Genomic DNA, 19,944 nt, shown 5'->3' with positions numbered 1-19,944 from the left:
TTCTCTTTTTCTTTTGGATCGGGCCCCCTGCTATGACATTGATTTCTCCCTTAGGGGTGCGACCTTTGAGATTCTTTTCTTTTTCTTTCGTTGAGTCTTCCCATACTTTTTGAGGAATTGGTCCAACTTGGCACTTTCAACCATCTTCTCCAGCTCTATGATTAACTGCCTGCAATCTTCGATCTCATGGCCTTCGCTTTTATGGAAGTGGCAATACTTTCTATTGCTTTTGGCCTTTTTTGAGCTTAGGTGGGTGATAAGTGTCCAATTCAACGTTCAAATGTCCACTTTAGTGCTAGGTTATTTAATTAATTTAGTGTTATTTCGGATATTATTGCTTGTTTTGGTATGATTTGTCTCCACAGGACTCAAATGATTAAAAGGAGCAGAATTGGACTTAATTTGAAAAGACTTTGGACTTGAAACGAAATTGGAGTTAGTCTTGCCCAAGACTAAGGACCTCCGAATCTGTTGATGTTCAGACTGACCAGGACTCTCCCTTATTTTATCAAGAATGAACCTGGACAGTTGGAAGAGACTAAGTATGCACGAAATAAGGGATATGAGAAGATTAGAAAAGATTTCTGATGAGATGAATATTCTTTTGTTAGCTAATTTTTAGGGATACTCTTATCTCTACAAAACATTAGGTTTTGATTTGTTTTGATCTCTCTCACTTTTCTTAGACTTGGACGTACATTTTCTATCGTTCTTCATCCTGGAAAAACGAAAAACACTTATTTTGTTCTTTATGGCTATTCATAGCTAAACTCTGTATTTCGGTTAAGGGATAATTCAAAGGCAGGAATCTTCAAGTATTGTGAGATCGTTTCTCTTCTAGTATTTTCTCTTTATTTATATCATTTGTTCATTCACTGTGTTTAGGGATTTTATCTCAATTGTTAGTTTGCTTTTGAATGATACGGCCGATTGTTCATTTGATTAAACTGGCATATAGCTGTCTGATTAAACTAGATAATCAACGAGTCATTATTTAGTTAAATCTGAGTTAGTAGCAATTGATGCTATAAAGTTGAAATCTAGATTGTATTTGGGGATAATCAGATTGACAAATTGAGAACTCTCCATGTGACATTAATACATCTATTTTCGACTTTATCACATCAAGTGAATAAGTAATTAAGTTTCTGAATCGATATCGTCGAGAATCGATTGGCTTAGATTAGGTTCTTCTAATTCATAATGCTGTTAACGGGTTGAATCTTAGCCGTTGAGGCAAGGTTATTCATTAATTAGGAGTTAACTACAGTCTTACTTGGTTAATTCATTATTTAGGAAGAATATACCAAACTAGTCTGATATGCAATTTAGAAGAAATATCATTTCTGTCAATGATCAAGACTAACTAAATTCCTTGCCTGAGAATCCCTTAGCTGAAATTCTAATTAATCATTTTATTCAATTTCAACTCAACCTCATTACTTTTGTTAATTTAGCAAACATCTATTCCAATCCCCCTTTTTACTTTTTATTTATTTGCTTGGTTATATTTACAAATTAGATCAGTATTAGTCCTTTGGGTACGACCTTTGCTTACCCTTGTGCAAGCCTGAGGGCTGTGAAGTTATATTTTATTTTTGGTGGATTCGACAACCGTCAAATTTTGGCGCCATTGCCGGGGACTAATCTAACTTGATTTAAAGCCATTTATGACCAGGTCTGAAACTTCAAAGCAACTGCTTTTTTAATCAGAAATTGAATTACTAGCAAGAAGATCTCGTAAAGAAGTGAGGTTGCAAAAATTACAAGGGGCTGAAACTTCCAGTTCTAGTGAAGAAGAGGGAATTTCCAGTGAGGAAAGTGAACTATATGAAGTAGAAACAATGGCGGAACGAACTTTGAGGCAACTTCATGCACCTCAAGCTGATCAGCAACCCTTGTGCGTCACATATCCAAACTTGGATGCGGCGTTCGAGCTTAAGTCAGGGCTGATCCATTACTTGCCTAAATTCCATGGGATGGAGAGTGAAAACCCGCACAATCATCTAAAAGAGTTCCATGCTGTCTGTTCAGGTATGAGCCCACAAGGAATTACCGAGGAACAAGTAAAATTAAGAGCTTTTCCTTTTTCTTTGCAGGATGCAGCTAAAGACTGGTTTCTCAACCTACCCTCCGGATCCATCACAACATGGACTGGCATGGCTCAAGCATTCTTAGAAAAGTATTTTCCAGCCTCACGTGCAGCGATGATCCGTAGAGAGATCAGCGGCATCAAGCAAAAGGATGTTGAAACACTCCATGATTATTGGGAGAGGTTCAAAAGGTTGTGTGAAAGCTGCCCCCAACATGGGATAACTGAACATTCCTTGATTCAATATTTTTATGAGGGAATGTTAGGCATGGAAAGAAAGATGATAGATGCTGCTAGTGGGGGAAGCCTCTTTGATAAAACACCAACTGCAGCTAAAGAGCTTATCAAAAGTATGGCAGCAACTTCCCAACAATTTGGGAAGCAACAAGATGCTCCAAGGAAAACTTATGAGGTAAGTACTTCTTCCATTGAGGAAAAACTAAATGCTTTGACGTCTCTTGTTCAAAATTTGGTTGTAGGGACAGTGGTTCAAGCTAAGGCATGCGGGATCTGTACAGTTACTGGACATGCCACAGATGAATGTCCCACATTGCATGAAGGTACACCGGAACAGATCAATGCCGTCCTCGGATATCAAGGACATCCCCCAAGGAAGTATGATCCATACTCGAATACATATAATCCTGGACAGCGGGATCATCCATACCTCGGCTACAAGCAGCAAAGTAATGTGGTTCAACCGAATATTCCCCAACAGTACCAAAGACCTCAACAATATAGTCATGTTCAAACGGATCTAAATTCAGGTATGGCGTCTAGTTTTATTGATCAGTCTGTGGTGTCTAACTTGCTGAAATTTTAGGAAGAACAAGGCAAGGTCAATGCCAATGTTCAAGCAAACTTCCAAAACTTGGAAAAACAAATGAGTCAGATAGCAACTACTCTGAGTGCAATACAGTCCCAGGGGAAGTTACCTTCGCAAACTGAGACGAATCCGAGGCAAAATGTGAGTGCAATCTCACTTCGCAGCGGAAAAGATTTAGTCTTGCCCAGCACTAAATCTGCTTCCGAATCAGAACAGCCCGTGTCAGAGAAATCTGTAAGCAAAAAGGAGGTATTCGAAAATGAGACAGAAGGTTCAGCCGGTAACTCATCTGGAGAAAAAGCCATAAATCAACACACACCTATGGTAATTAGACCACCTTTCCCTGGTCGTTTAGCCAAATCAAAGAAAGAAAAGGAGGAGAAAGACATCTTTGAGACGTTCCGCAAGGTTGAGGTAAATATTCCATTGCTTGATGTTATTAGACAAATCCCTCGATATGCTAAATTTCTCAAAGAATTTTGTGCTAACAAGATAAAACAAATTGGATATGAAAAGATTGTCATGGCTGAGAATGTGTCTGTTGTACTCCAAGGCAAAATGCCCCAAAAATGTAAGGATAAAGGTATGTTTGCAATTTCTTGCCAAATTGGGAATACTAGCATTAAGAAGGCAATGTGTGATTTAGGAGCGTCTATAAATATGATGCCTATGTCTATTTATTCGTCCTTAAATGCTGGACCTCTTGAGGAAACGGGAGTAGTGCTTCAACTTGCTAACCGATCTATTGTTTATCCCGAAGGTTTGTTGGAAGATGTTCTAGTTCAGGTTAATGGTTTAATTTTCCCAGCTGATTTCTATGTTATAGACATGGAAGATGAAGATCACCCTTCAGATTCATCAGAAATCCCGTTAGGTAGACCATTCCTAACAACAGCTCGGACAAAAATCGATGTTCACAAAAGAACACTGACTATGGAGTTTGATGGTAAAATTGTTCAATTTGATGTTTATAATACCATGAAATTTCCTAATAAAGTGCATTCTGTTTGTGGTATAGATGTTGTCGAACCAATAACTCAGCAAGTTTTTGAGATTTTTAGGGAAGATAAGTTGCAGGTGGTTGTTGAGGAAAGTCTGAATGTGTACGATGAAATAAAGGAGAAAGGCGTGGAGCTTGGAGAAGGTGTGCAGGAAGTCATGCAAGAAATGGCAGCGCTGAAATCAAAACCGAAAAATTCTGGTGTTAAAACAATTTCTCGTGCTAATCAATGCCCATTACCTTCCATTTTGCAGGCACCAAAAACAGAACACAGAGCCTTATGGGCGATTAAGCAGTGTGACATGAATATTGATGGTGCAGTGGATACTCAGAGCTTGGAGAATGGAAATGTGCAAAGAGTAAACGGACACCAACTTGAGCCGTTTTATAAGAATATCCCAATTGGAGTCCCCGAAGAAGTGCAATATCTTGACCCAGGAGACTAGCCTTAGAGCTCGATTACGTCTAGCCATAGACGCTAACTAGAGGCGCTATTGGGAGGCAGCCCAGTTTTAGTCTTGTCCAAGACTAGTGTTTATGATTTCATTTTCATTTGATTTATTTTATTTTTATTTTTATTTGCAATAACTAACTTAACTAACATCATCTTCTCCAAAGGCTTCAATTGTTGAGTTTTAATTTTCAGGTGTGGAGGAAAGAAAATGATGGAGGAATAAAGGCCCAAAAGAATGAGTTATGGAGTTAATGGAAGCCCAAGAGTGTTTAGCATAAAAATTAGAGAAGTGCGGGGTAAAAAAGGAAAAAAAACAACAATTAAATCTTTCCTAACCTATGCTACCCTACCGTCCCACTATCTCTCTTCCATTCACTGCCTTCTCCAATTCCAAATTGCAATTCCGCCGCTCAACCCATTGAACCACCACCACTATCTTTCCATTTTCATTCCATCAACGCCGCCTCACTCCCTCAACAAACCCACGCCACTCACTTCCCACTTTCTAGAATTCCTATCCTTCATCATCACCTCACCAACTCTTCCTTCCATTTTTTTAATTTCATTTGATCAACTCAACATCACCACCATTTAATTTCACCACCATCACCAACTTCTACTTCCTTCAATCTTTAATTTTCGATTTATTTACTCTTTTATTTATTATTTTAATTATTTTATTTCTTTCTTTTGTCTTCTTTTACTTTCCTTCAATTTCTCACTTCAGCATTGCGATGAGCAGCGGAACCCCTCCTTTAACCTCAGGCCCGTCAGTTCTATCACCATCGCAATCAGAGAAAGTCGTCCCTCCAACCTCCTTACTAAGAAGAAACAGCAGACCTTACCACTGTCGATCATGGCTCCGACATGTTCATACAGTGCCACCGCTTACAGCACCACAGTTACAAGCACTGTTGAACTCCTTCGATGTTACATCGGTAGAAACTTCAGCCGTACTAGAAAGCCAAACAATACCTCCTCCAAAAGGGGCAGTAAGCTTTTCCGCAACTCGTTTATATTTTGTTTTTAGTTTGAATTTTATCTTTTTCGTTGTGGTGTTTGTTGTCTCCTTCGCCCCTAATTGTGTGATTTTCGCACTGAGACAATGCGAGGAGAAAGTGGGGGAGGGGTTTTTGATACAGAAGTGTGTTTTGTTTGTTTGTTTGTTTTGATTTTGTCTAACTTTCATGGAGATATACTGTTTCATTACCTCATTTTATGCGTGTTCTTTCTAGAATTTCTGTCTATTTTTGTCTGCAATAGTGTGGGGTGTCCACCCTTTGTTTTGTCCCTAGAAATAACAATGCTAGCTCTCAGTTTTGCACTCGGTTGAAACTAGGTTGCCAACTTAGCACTGAAACCCCTTAGTATTGTTTTGAGTAAAGCTGTCGATTTCAAAAGGTCAGGGTTGCACAATTGTCTTGAGCATGCATATGAACCACTTGATTAATTTCCCATTACATGACAGACGTTTTGAATGAAACAACACCAATTTACCCCAATTTTTGGAAAGTTTTTTAGCCTAAATGCAAGAACAAAAACATTACACTTTGTTCTATATTTTTCTGAGTGTTGTCCAATTCTAGTTTGAAATTCTAGAACTTGCCATGTTATGCATTTCGAGACCACATTGATGTATTCGAGTATTAAAAATGATAAGGGCAGTAGGTTTTTTTTCTGTTAGCCATTTCAAAATAAACTTTGCACCCTTAGTCTTGTCCAGGACTAACAAAAAATAACAGTACCAGCCCTTAGTTAGCCACATTTGAGCCTTTCCCCATTCTTGACATACCCCTGTTCAAATCCCTTGGCCAGGGATGTTCTAGCCATCAGAGTCTGTATATTCTCTCGCTTATTTATGTGTTTAGCTGTTGCTTTAAGCAATCTCCGTATTCGAATTAACCACAAGCTCATCAAAGTATGAGGATTTAGCACAAGCCTGTTGCTTATATGTGGTTGTGCTTCAAAAGGTGTCTAAATGGACATTAACTTAGAAAGTAGTAGTTTTCTTATTCTAGTTTGAAATATTATCTTTAGAAAAAAAGAAACAAAAAAAAGCCTCAAAGAAAAAAAAAAGAGAAAAAGAAAAAATCAGAGGCACAAAAAAAAAAGAAAAAACAAAAGCAAAAAGAAAAAAAAAAGAAAAAAAAATGTTTCGTTAACTTATTCATTTCAGTATGTCTATAGTTTTTTAAGTTTGTCTTAAACATTCATTCATTCTGAAGTTTAAGAATTGTGAGTCGTTTGTAAATAATCGTGTCTTGATTCCATTTTGGCCATTTTCAGAGTAAATGTACATTTTTATTACTCTCGATTTCCCTTTCTTCCTCATTTCTTTTCCAAACCTTAACCCCAGCCTACGCTACACCCTGTTTTAAGTCCCTCTGATTTAGTGTCTTGAATTCATACTAAGTGGTGGAGATTTGATATATTGGCAAGCTTATGGTAATTTCATTCTAGGTTGCGACATGAGTGATTTCTTGAAATTAATTATAGCCTAAACACTTGAGTGCAATGAGCGATTTCCGTGAGGGTGTTGTTGATTTTAATTCATACCTTATGTACATGGTCAAAAGCTTGTTTGCTGAGATTTTTCAAGTGGTTACATTGTATGTTTAAACATTAATAATGTCTTGGCTTTAAGAGTTAATGGCTGATAATCTTTACATTATGAGGGGGGATCGGGAAAGGTTGGTAAACACGAAATCATAAGAGTAAAGAGCTGTTGACATGATCTGATATGCTTAGGGACAAGCATTGGGTAAGTGTGGGGTGTTTTGATAAGTGTCCAATTCAACGTTCAAATGCCCACTTTAGTGCTAGGTTATTTAATTAATTTAGTGTTATTTCGGATATTATTGCTTGTTTTGGTATGATTTGTCTCCACAGGACTCAAATGATTAAAAGGAGCAGAATTGGACTTAATTTGAAAAGACTTTGGACTTGAAACGAAATTGGAGTTAGTCTTGCCCAAGACTAAGGACCTCCGAATCTGCTGATGTTCAGACTGACCAGGACTCTCCCTTATTTTATCAAGAATGAACCTGTACAGTTGGAAAAGACTAAGTATGCACGAAATAAGGGATATGAGAAGATTAGAAAAGATTTCTGATGAGATGAATATTCTTTTGTTAGCTAATTTTTTTTAGGGATACTCTTATCTCTACAAAACATTAGGTTTTGATTTGTTTTGATCTCTCTCACTTTTCTTAGACTTGGACGTACATTTTCTATCGTTCTTGATCCTGGAAAAATGAAAAACACTTATTTTGTTCTTTATGGCTATTCATAGCTAAACTCTGTATTTCGGTTAAGGGATAATTCAAAGGCAGGAATCTTCAAGTATTGTGAGATCGTTTCTCTTCTAGTATTTTCTCTTTATTCATATCATTTGTTCATTCACTGTGTTTAGGGATTTTATCTCAATTGTTAGTTTGCTTTTGAATGATACGGCCGATTGTTCATTTGATCAAACTGGTATATAGCTGTCTGATTAAACTAGATAATCAACGAGTCATTATTTAGTTAAATCTGAGTTAGTAGCAATTGATGCTATAAAGTTGAAATCTAGATTGTATTTGGGGATAATCAGATTGACAAATTGAGAACTCTCCATGTGACATTAATACATCTATTTTCGACTTTATCACATCAAGTGAATAAGTAATTAAGTTTCTGAATCGATATCGCCGAGAATCGGTTGGCTTAGATTAGGTTCTTCTAATTCATAATGCTGTTAACGGGTTGAATCTTAGCCGTTGAGGCAAGGTTATTCGTTAATTAGGAGTTAACTACAGTCTTACTTGGTTAATTCATTATTTAGGAAGAATATACCAAACTAGTCTGATATGCAATTTAGAAGAAATATCATTTCTGTCAATGATCAAGACTAACTAAATTCCTTGCCTGAGAATCCCTTAGCTGAAATTCTAATTAATCATTTTATTCAATTTCAACTCAACTTCATTACTTTTGTTAATTTAGCAAACATCTATTCCAATCCCCCTTTTTACTTTTTATTTATTTGCTTGGTTATATGTACAAATTAGATCAGTATTAGTCCTTTGGGTACGACCTTTGCTTACCCTTGTGCAAGCCTGAGGGCTGTGAAGTTATATTTTATTTTTGGTGGATTCGACAACCGTCAGTGGGTATTTGATTCGCATCTTGTTGTCCTCAAACCAAAAGTGCATCTCCTTTTTATGGGCATTAAAGGTGACATGTGGTTTGTCCCTTTGCTCACATAGCCTTGGTTGATTTCTATCATTTCCTTCCCTCTCTTTGGAGGATTTGTTGTTGTTTGAGCTTGGCTCCCTTTTAAGCAGGGGGTTCGGCTTCCATAATTCTTTAGAGTTGTGGGAAAGAGGCGACATAGAACTGCATCCATGGTTTTTGTGGCTTCCATAATTCTTCTAAAATCTTTGACATGATTTACCAAATCTCCACTACCTCTATATTGACTGGAGGTAGGAATACGAAACTCTCTAGACATTGGTTCCACTGGATTTTCTTGGACAAAGGCGTGCATGTGCCCGTAACGGGTGAGGGTCCAATGTATGTGCTGAACCTATCCAAAATCTCCTTCCTGAGGATTTCATACATCTCTTTTTTGCTGACAGACTTATCTTCATCCTCTTCTTTTGGTTTGTTTTATCACCGTGTTTCATGTGAGTCGACCGAGGCCTATGAGGGGATCGTCTCCCACTGCTCATTTCTTCATAATAGCGTCTGGGCCTTTCTTTGGGGATTTCGGGTCCTTCCTTTCATTTGGAGGGACTTCTTGATCTGGAATATCTTCTCGTTGGTGATGGGCTTTGGGTGTGCCTCTTGGGTGTTTGTGTTGATCGATGGCTAAATTCCCCTATTTTGTGGAGATTGTTCTGCATATTACCTTCAGTTTGTTTTAGTTTTATTGAGCTCTGTCATCTCTATTGAATGCACAACCCTTATGTCATCCATCTCCTTTTGCATCGCTCCCAAGTTTTGGCAAAATCTGCGAGAGACTTCATCCACCAGTCTTCGGTATTGGGGTTCCAACTAGGGCTGGGTGCAGATCTTGGAGAAACTGGATTGAACCGAACATCCGAATAAAAAGATTCGGAATTGAACCGAACCGTTGACTTTTTTCAAAGAACTGGATCGAACTGGATTGTTGACTTTTTGTCAAAGAACTGGATCGAAATTATCCAGAACTGGACCGATAACAAAATTGGATTGGATTGGACCGAACTCAATTGAATGAACTGAAGATTTATCATAATAAATTTATATTTTATATATTCGAATTTTATTTTTCCCTATTTAGTGAAGTATCGTATTTCCTATTTTTATTTAAGGTATGTTGTATTTCCTATTTTTACATAAGCTAAGTTAGAATTATTATGGTGATTTAAGGTAGGTTATATTTCCTATTCTTATTTGAGGTATGTTAGAATTATTAGAGCGATGATTTGTTAGGCCAGTTGTATTTTTCTTGTCATGTTTCCTATTTAAGAGAATCAACTTGTACTAATTGATTATGTAATTGGTTAATGAAATCTTTTTTTTCTTCTATATTCTTCTCTATATTCTCTCTGTTTCTCATTCTTTTTTCTTCCTATTTTATAATTCTAATTCATGAGAATCCTAGTTCATTAGAATTCTAGTTCTGACATCGTCTTCTCAATTTACTCTCTAAAGTGAAATCTAATTGTTTGCAATTTCAATTTCAATTTCAGGTATTGTTTCTCATAATATTTCTTTTGGTTGTTGGTTAAATCCTAAAATTTGTGTACATATGAAAATCAAAATAAATTAATTAATTTGGTAGTGTATGACTTTAGTCAAATTTTGATTTCTGTTATTGAATTTTAACTCGTTAGAATCTGGTCAAGTTTTTTCTGCTATTGTACTTTAATTTGTTGTTATTTAGCTTAAATTATGCATTTCTTAAGATTTGTGTGTGTTAAGATGTTAAAATTTATTAATCTTGAAACTAAGTTACTCATTTGTTCTTTAGCAATTCGGTTCACCAATTACTTTATTTAGGTTAAAATTAATAATTGGTATGGTATACATATGCTATTTATTTTTATTAAGAATTTTATATATTTATTATCTTGTAAATTATATTTTTAATTTATTTTTGGTAAAAGTATACGTATTTTGACTCGTCAAATAATTGTACTAGATTGGACCGGAACCGAATCCCTGAATCTCCGAATTTGACCGGACTGGAATTTTCAATCCAATCCTGGAAATTCATTTTTAGGAATCCCCAAAGTTCAATCCAATCCTAGAGATTATTGAACCGAACTGGTCTCCAGACTCATGAGTGTATTCTTCTTTATTTTTTCTGTGGATTTCTGGCTGGATGCAATTTTCTTCAATCATTGCTGAGTTTTTTGTAGTTTACGTGCTTTGTTTGAGTTCCACGCTCACCGCGCAATGATAATTGTATATCTGAACTTGTGACTGAGAGTTTGAATGTCATGTCGAATCTTCCAGAGTTAACCTGTAAAACAGAATCAAAGATTAGAGAGTCTGGCTTTAGAAGAAGTCATCCGTATTGTGAAGTCTTTAACCTAGCCATACGAGGGTTTTCCTCAAAAGAAAACATTCCATGAAAGCTTTCTGAATGATATGAAGATCTAAATTGCAGTGACAGTTGATCTGAGAAACTCCATAATGCCACGTTTCTGATTCATTTTATACGATAACGGGTGTCTACGGTTGGCAGCCACTCCGGTGCCGCGCAACTAATTGCCTACCAGCAAATCGCAATTGCAATTTTGCAATTGAAAATTCAATCATGCAATTTCGTTCACATATAAACAAAGCATTAAAACCAATTTTGGATGATTCCAAAAAAAAAACAACTTTTGGATGTATAGATTTTTTTTTCTTTTACTTTGTCCATATACATCATTGATTCAAAACCAAATTAGAGTTTCAAAACCAGTGAACCTCTTTCATCCGTATCCATTATGCATTTCTAATTATATGGAGGGATAAGAAAATACCCCTAACGTTTACAACCAGGAACAATTTTATCCATAATATCTAAAATTGTGCAATTTTACTTCTAATATTGACAATAAAGAGCAATTTTACCTCTAACGTTTGCAAGTTGGATTAATTTTATACATTATTATAAACGGTTTTGATTTATGCAGCCCTTAGGGCTGCATATAAGCATTAAATACAATAGAGTATTTTTTTTGTATTTTCAAGATGTATATTTATTATGCATTGAACTTCTAAATACACCAAAAATCATTTAATGCAATCATAAAGTCTTTTAAATTTTCTATATCTGCATTTATTTTTTATTTTTTATTTTTTAAAAAGATATCTGCATTTATTATTTCGACATGTTATTTGTAACTGTGTTAGTAACAACACAGTTACAAATAACCTGCCGAAATGATAATATTTTTTGAAAAGATATCTGCATTTATTATACATTGAACTTCTAACGTTTTCTAAAAAGTGCAGATTTACTCGTAACTATGAATTTGTACAATTTTACCCCTAACAATGTCAAGTAAATTCAATTTTATCCTTACACAACAGAAAATTTGAACTTACTGATTTGACAGTTATTTGACTATCACATCAGATATTCCAAAGAAGTTCATCGATAAAATAAAGCAGTTAATTGTATTTTGATGGGCTGTATGCAGTTTTTTGTGTGTAACTTTTATATGTCAGACTTAATCATTTCGACAGGTTATTCGTAACTGTGTTATTTCGACGAGTTATTTGTAACTTTTATTCTGTTACTAACACAGTTACAAATAACCTGTCGAAATAATAAATGCAGATATCTTTTCAAAAAATTAAAAATTAAAAATTAATGCAGATATAGAAAATTTAAAAGAATTTATTATGATTGCAGTAAATGATTTTTGGTGTATTTAGAAGTTCAATGCATAATAAATATACATCTTGAAAATACAAAAAAATATTCCATTGTATTTAATGCTTATATGCAGCCTCATTCAAAAAAAAAATGCTTATATGCAGCCTCATTCAAAAAAAAAATGCTTATATGCAGCCCTAAGGGCTGCATATATCAAAACCGTATTATAAAACACAAATATTTTGTTGCTTATTCTGCACAAATTACATATTCGTTGATTATAAAAAGAAGATTTCATATTTTTTATAATTTAATAATAGAATTGGAGATTAATATTTATAAATTCGGTGAAATATATGAATTTTTTTGTCCAACTCGTACAAAAGACAGTATATATATTTTTTTTAAAATTTTCGCGTGTAATCATATGTTTGTTATCTGTTATTAATGAGTGATAAAATGACGCACATGTGAAGTATAGACGACAAGATTCATAACCGACAGTGTTATAAAAGTCGGCCAAGTTGGCGACTAATCGGCCGACTAGTCGGTGAAATTCAGAACACTGACCGATTTTTTATAACTGGGCGGGTTAAGTCGGGGGTCCGATATATTTCCGCCTAGGCGGTTCAAGTCGGGATAAATCAGGGCAAGTCGGGCTAGGCGGGCAAGTTAGGCTAGGCGGGCAAGTCGGGTTAGGCGGGTAAAAATCGGGTCAAATCATAAAATTATAAAAAGTTTGCTACAAAATAAATAATATAAATAATTAATGATCATAACAACAACTAAAAAAAATAAAACTGATTTACATAGCACTAGATAAAACTAATTTCAACATATATTAGAAATTAAAAAAAAAAAACCAAACTAAAGAAAATAAAGAATTGGAGTATATTTGTGGAATTTTATAAATGTTAGTATTAAATATTTTGAGAAAGAAAATAAAGAATTATTTGATGAATATGGAGAAGGTAGTAGACACATTTTTTTAATGACTATTTATAGATATTTTATTATTTATTTAAAACAAATATTTATAATATTTATATAATATTTATTAATATTATTTTTAGATGTGATAATTTATAGTTTAAATGTGTTTATATAATATTTATTTAATTATAAATATAAAAAATAGAAAAGTACATATCCGATTAATCCCCGATTAATCTTTTGAGGGCTTGTCCGCCCGACTAGCGACTTACGACTTTTACAACACTGATAACCGAGAAGATAATTTAATAAATTATTTCTTAAATTGACCCAATTTGTCAACATTAGGAGTAAAATTGGTATTGGCTACTAACATTATGTGTAAAATTACACCATTTTAGACATTAGAGATAAAATTGCATAATTTTAAACGTTAAGGGTAAAATTACTCATGACTGCAACGTTAAGGATATTTTTGCACCTTATCCGTTATTTGAATCAACTTCAAATACAAACACCCATACCAAATTTTACAAAACAACATGGGATAAAATAATTTCAAAAAAATCATTAATTAATAAAACAATCAAGTAATCAGATAAAATCTGATCATCACCGAAAATATAGCGACAACTCTAATGCTACCATTGAGAATACGACATGTATAAACGATCTAGACAATACAATGAAAACTCTAAATTTTTCTATTCCCAAATCTCATGGATCTCGTTATATCCGTTAGATGAACAAACTAATTAATTGAACGAGAAGGATATTTATGTTTACCTTTCGAAGCATTCTACTGTCTGTTGTTACAATGCGATCCACTGGATACTGCAGTAGTGTTCTAATCAGATCATCTGAAATGACAATCAGTGTTGTAATCAACAAGTGATCATTCAAAGCAGGAGTGCCTCTAATGTAGATCCACACGAACGCGAACGGATGAACGATGTGACTATAACTCATTAAAACCAACTAGTTAATCTGTGTTTGGGAAAATTTCTTGTAAGACAAAAATAAAACCCTAATCACAAAATATACAATGTAGGCTGAAATTACATGTATCATGGATATATATAGTATTTTTTTTCTTTAATTAAAGTGCTAATTCAAATTAGGATTTTTTTTTTTTTGAAAAGAATGGACTTTCATTAATAATGAGAATAGTGAACATCTATCTTAGCAGCCGACCAACAGTGGGGCGGTCCGTGCTGCCAAAAAGACGGGCTAGCATGCTCCCTAACAGCTCGTACTAGACAATGAGCTACACTATTCGCTTTTCGCATTACATGATAAATCTGGTAGATACCAATCTAGTCTCCTAAGGCGATGCAGTCTTGGACAACGAGAGAGAATCCTGACCGATCTTCTAACGGGTTGTTGAAGGCATTTGCAACCTGAAGGGAGTCTGTTTCGACGATCACATTACACCTTTGCACTGTTTTGAGCCAGGTCAATGCCTCTTTCAGGCTGATAGCTTCCGCGATGTTTGCTTCGAAGGTGCCTGCAACCTGTCTGCTGCCACTCCCAAGGATTGCTCCTGCTGCATTCCGTAACACAAATCCACACCCTATAGTCTGATTATCCTGGAAGACAGCTACATCAATATTCAATTTAGTCTCCTGTCCCACCGACCTCTGCCATACTCGATATGCCTCTTCGTTCCATGGTATGCGAGCTTGTGTTACGGTGTGTCTGGCCTCCTGCCACTGCTCAAGGAAGCCCGTAGCAAGCTGTACTCCAACTGCAGCGGTGACCTGAGCCTTGCCCCAGACTTTGTCATTCCGGTTGTGCCAAATGCCCCACAACACCATACAAGCCACCTTTGAAACTTTCCACTTGTGATTGTTCAGCAGACAATTGAACCATTCCATGAAGTCACTAACTGGTGGTATATTCAGCATTAATCCAGCCGTTTGCTAGCTCTGCTCTACAAAATTATAGTCAAGAAAGACGTGAGTCTCATGCTCCCCAAATAGGTGGCAGCTAGCACATTCGTTGGGTAGGGTCATCCCCTTAGTTATTAGTCGGTCCCGTAGTGGTAAGGTTCGAGTTAGCACTTTCCACAAAAATAGTTTAACTCGAGGGGGATCCACAGCTTCCATAACCTTGGCCAATCCACTGCCACACCCTCTACTTGTGCTGGTTCTAGTAAAACAAAAGCCACCACATAATATCCCGACCTGACGCTATATACACCATGCTTCTCAAACTCCCATCGTAGCGCATCGGTGCCTGATTGTGATCCACCCGGCAGTCGTAGGATATCTCCAACTTTCGCTGGGCAGAACAGTTGGCATAGTAGTCCAGCATCCCAATATGTTGTCCCCTGTACAAACAGATCCGACACTACACGAACGTGGTACTCGATGGAGCTGGTGTGGAGATGAGCCTATTTTCACCCGATATCCAAGGATCAGACCATATGCGGATCGTTTCTCCGGTTCCCACTCACCATCTCAGGCCATTAGTAATATAGGGAATACCCGACCAAAAGCCTCTCCAGATATGGTTCGGGTTGGAACCCAGATTAGCCGTCAAAATATCCCCTCTAGAAAAGTATTCAGCTTTGAGAAGTCTGCTAGAGAGAGCAGTTGGTTTAGTGACTATATTCCAGACATGTTTGGCTAGCAGAGCTAAGTTGAAAGAGTGTAAATGTCGGAACCCCATTCCTCCTTTCTTTGATGTGCAAAGTCTTGCCCAAGATTTCCAGTGAATTTTCCTGCCACCTCCTAATCTCGCACCCCACTAGAAAGCGTTCATCATGACCTCCATTTCATTGCATAGTGATTTCGGGAGGAGAAAGGCGCTCATACAATATGATGGTATTGTTGTAGCCACTGACTAGGAGTTGGTATATTAATTGGATAAGTAATTCAATTACGTAATTAGTTAAAGTGCTAATTCTAACTAGGAGTTGGTATATTATTATGTAATTAATATTTGGTCCTTATTCGCAATATATGCCGGCAAATTATCCCCAAGAACTCATACTGTTTGCAAGAGCACATTGCAACATTTCCATCCCAAAATACTTTGTGACATCGACTATTTTCATTTGCATAATATCTAACTGTAAAATCATAACCATCATCGCAAATGATTGAATATTGATTTGATCTACGACATTCTTCTTTGAACTTCTCAAAAGCAAACGGAGTGAGTACTTGAGAAGCGTTTTCTTCCAAAGGGGACTTGACTTTTAAAACATTCTTCTTAGTGACAGCTACCATATTATCATGTGATTGTCTTTGGATTATCTCTCGAACCGCAACATCAATCTAACAAAACAATAAACATAATAAAAATGAATCACTTTGAAACTTTGTACACCACACATTAATAGTACCTACTAGTTCCACTATTTGAGAGGGGAAAAAAGTGAGTTTCTACTAACCTATTTAGCAAGATCGTTTAAAGTTGAATTGGACGATACAAATCTCTTGATAAAACCATTAATATACTCGGATCTTCCTGTAGTCCTCATCCCTCCAAAGTAGTAACTTCGAAGGTATGCCGATGCCCAAAATTCTTTGATATTATACAAACCTTTTACATGTTTATTGTCAAGCAAGTTGTTTTTGCTAAGAACAATGGGCCATTGGGTCTCAAAATCTTCAATCGTCTCCAACTTATAGAGCATATAAAAATCTTTGCACCACACTTGCTATTTATCACGGAGAATAAATGTGAACCAACCACTAAATTTTGAAGTGATATACCATATACAAAAGCAATGTTTAGTGTTTGGCAATACTTGAGAAATTGCTTGTGTCATCCATGGATCTTGGTCTGTTATGATCGTTTTTTGTGGCTTTTTCATAGTGTCCACAAAAGTCTTCAAGAAAATAAAAACATATACGTTAGAATTAATGAAATATATATATGTCACTACTATAGTGTAATAAAAAAACGCTAGGAATAATTGAGTAACTTAAAAGCAATGAACATAGTGCAAAAAATTAAATCTTATAAAATAATGAACAATGTAAAAATTTGGAGGAATAATTAAGTTAGTTAAAAGTAAGCTATTTTGCATGAGAAAAAATAAATGAAAATGATGTATACCTTCATTAACCATTTGAAAGTATCTGTAGTTTCATTTCGGAGTAGTGCACATCTAAAAAATATTGTTTTTCCATGATTATTCATACCAACAAATATGCCACATGGCATGTCATATAAATTTACTTTATAAGTTGTGTCAAAAACCACAACATCTCCATATTTGTCATACTACTCAATTGATTGAACTGGACACCAAAACAAGTGCTCTAATTTCTTCTCATGATCAACCTTAACAACGTAGTGGAAGTTAGAATTTTCTTCTTTGCAAGATTTGAAATACTTTATCAAATTGGAAACATCATTCCTAGAAACTGTTTTTCTCACTTTGGTAAAAAGATTTCTGATATCTTTTTCAAGAAAAGGAAGCTCTCCATGCTCTACATTTTTTTCAAGCTCAAGAACACGAATAATTTGTCTCACCGATAGACCGACTTCTTTCAATAGCAGAATATGTGCCTCATCTTCTTGACTTATCATCCTATTAGCAGGAAGGAACCGCACTTGTGATTGAGATAGTAAAGCATGATTACGCCCTTCTATAAATGTAGTTGTGTGCCACTCTTCATGAAATATTTCATTGCAAATCTTCAATTTGATACGCAGGTGAGCATTACAACTACATTTATCAGAAACTCTATTTCTTTGCTCCTTATTTAGGTCAATTTCCTTTCCTGGTTGAGTTCGACTACGATGACAGTAGAAATCACGTCTTACAATTATACCATCTTTTTTTTGTTCGATCTTTCCGAATGCTAAAACCGTGTCGGCGTGCATAATTTTGGTAAAATACCCATGCTTCTTCTTCACTTAAAAATGTTTGACTCACAAATGGTTGTAACCGTAGGCTTGCTTGATCATGAGTTTCTTCTACATTATCTTCTTCCATGAACACCACTATTTCTTCATTGGATGGGAGGACATTCAAATCAAACATTTTGCTCTCAACTCAAAGAAGTGGAAATGAAATGGCATAAACGAAGTAGAGGGAATGAGATATTAAGGCCTTATAATTGAAAGTGTAATCTGATTATTATTATTTTTTGGTGGAAAAGGAAGTGGAGGGAAAAAGTTGAAAAAATTATAAAATTTATAAGGGAAGATGAAATGGTGGGAATAGAAAATAGAGGGAATGAGATGTTATGGTAGAAATAAAATGGAGTAATTAATGATCAATTAGTCAAAAAAAAATTATTAATGATTAATTAGTCAAAAAAATGATTAATGGTCAATTAGTCAAAAAAATGATTAATGACAATAATAACATCCTTTTATTTATTCTTTTGATGTAGTGATTAATGATAATTATTTTTCTTATCTAGCACCCCAGGGGGCGCTCGTTAGCTTTTGCCTTATAATATATATATAATTAATATTAATATTATCATTTATCTGATAAATAATATACGTTAATATATATTGGAAAAATATAAAAATAAATCTTATGGTTTGTCCGATTTGCAAAGAGAGTCTATGTGGTTTAAAAGTTTGCAAACAAAGATCTCTACTTTGGGCACTTTACAAACTCAGTCATTCCATTAAAAATTATTGTCGTGACTATTTACCTCAAAATAGAGCGATTTGGAGCAATTAAAAAGACCACTAGTTACCGAAAATACAAGGTTTGGTTTTAAAAATTAACTAAAAAATAAGTATTATTTGATCGAAAAATTGACTCACATATCTTTTAGCTGCAAAATTCACAAAACATAGACCCCTATTTGAATTTTTTTAAATTACAAGGACTGTTTTTACAAATCGATCAAACCACATCATTTATTTTTATACTTTTCTATATATCTAATATAATTAACTCTTTTATTTCAATTAGAACACTATATGTATATTAATATTAGTTCTAATTAATTATAATCTCTATTATATAATATATCTAATTCAATTAAAATACCTAAAATACTACACATTTATTTCGGTCTCCCTTAGTTCTATGTAGAAACAATTTTCAATTTACGTTCCGCTCTTCGTTCTTGTTCTTTATGTGTGGCCCGTTAAGTTCTTATTGCATCTAGCCATAACCGTGTATTGCAGTTCAATTGAATCTTTTGGTAAATTAACTCTTTAATGTATATCTATTAATTTGTATCATATCAATACAATCAAACCTATAACGGAGTGAGTGCACCAACTTAAAAAAAAATATCTCACTCCCCTAGAGCCATAAGAAGTCAAGTTGATTTGACCTTTACCTATGAGTGCATAGTTATAGTATAATTCGTTTATTTATCAACTATATCCAAACGAATCGTGATTATGGAAAATGTCGAGTCACATTTATAGAGACGTTTGTTCACGTGTGTATGTTGAATTGTTCAAACTAGATAGATTATGTGAAATCTCTATTTCAACCTATAATCTATCACATTGCAAGGATTTAGAATAATTATCCCACAAGTGGCCAATGATATATCTTTCATCTATCGAGAGTGGCAAATTCTTAGTCTATCATTCAATTATCTAGCAATTACTTTATGTGATACCCAAACACTGCCCAAGACACACCTAGTGTGTTGGATCGTGCTCGATAATACCGTCAAAACATCACAATTCACAATCTAGAATCACAATAATGATTATTTAAGTCCGATGATTGTTTATACCTACTATCACCTATAAGATAAACCAATTGACATTAGAACTATTTATCCTGGTATCTCTTGTCAGATCGTCAATGTACAAGAACTCTTTCATATACATCCATGTAACTGTT

The 19,944-nt window shown here is 35.0% G+C and overlaps 1 pseudogene; it reads right to left on the bottom strand.

Moving 5' to 3' along the window:
- Positions 1-16,087: 16,087 nt before the first annotated feature.
- On the bottom strand, positions 16,088-18,153 carry LOC136203856 (protein FAR1-RELATED SEQUENCE 11-like; annotated as a pseudogene).
- Positions 18,154-19,944: the final 1,791 nt, after the last annotated feature.

Source organism: Euphorbia lathyris, chromosome 8 (genome assembly GCF_963576675.1).
Source record: "Euphorbia lathyris chromosome 8, ddEupLath1.1, whole genome shotgun sequence".
Lineage (NCBI taxonomy): Eukaryota > Viridiplantae > Streptophyta > Magnoliopsida > Malpighiales > Euphorbiaceae > Euphorbia > Euphorbia lathyris.
Note: the sequence above shows the minus strand (reverse complement) of the source record. Positions and strands in the feature narration are given on the sequence as shown.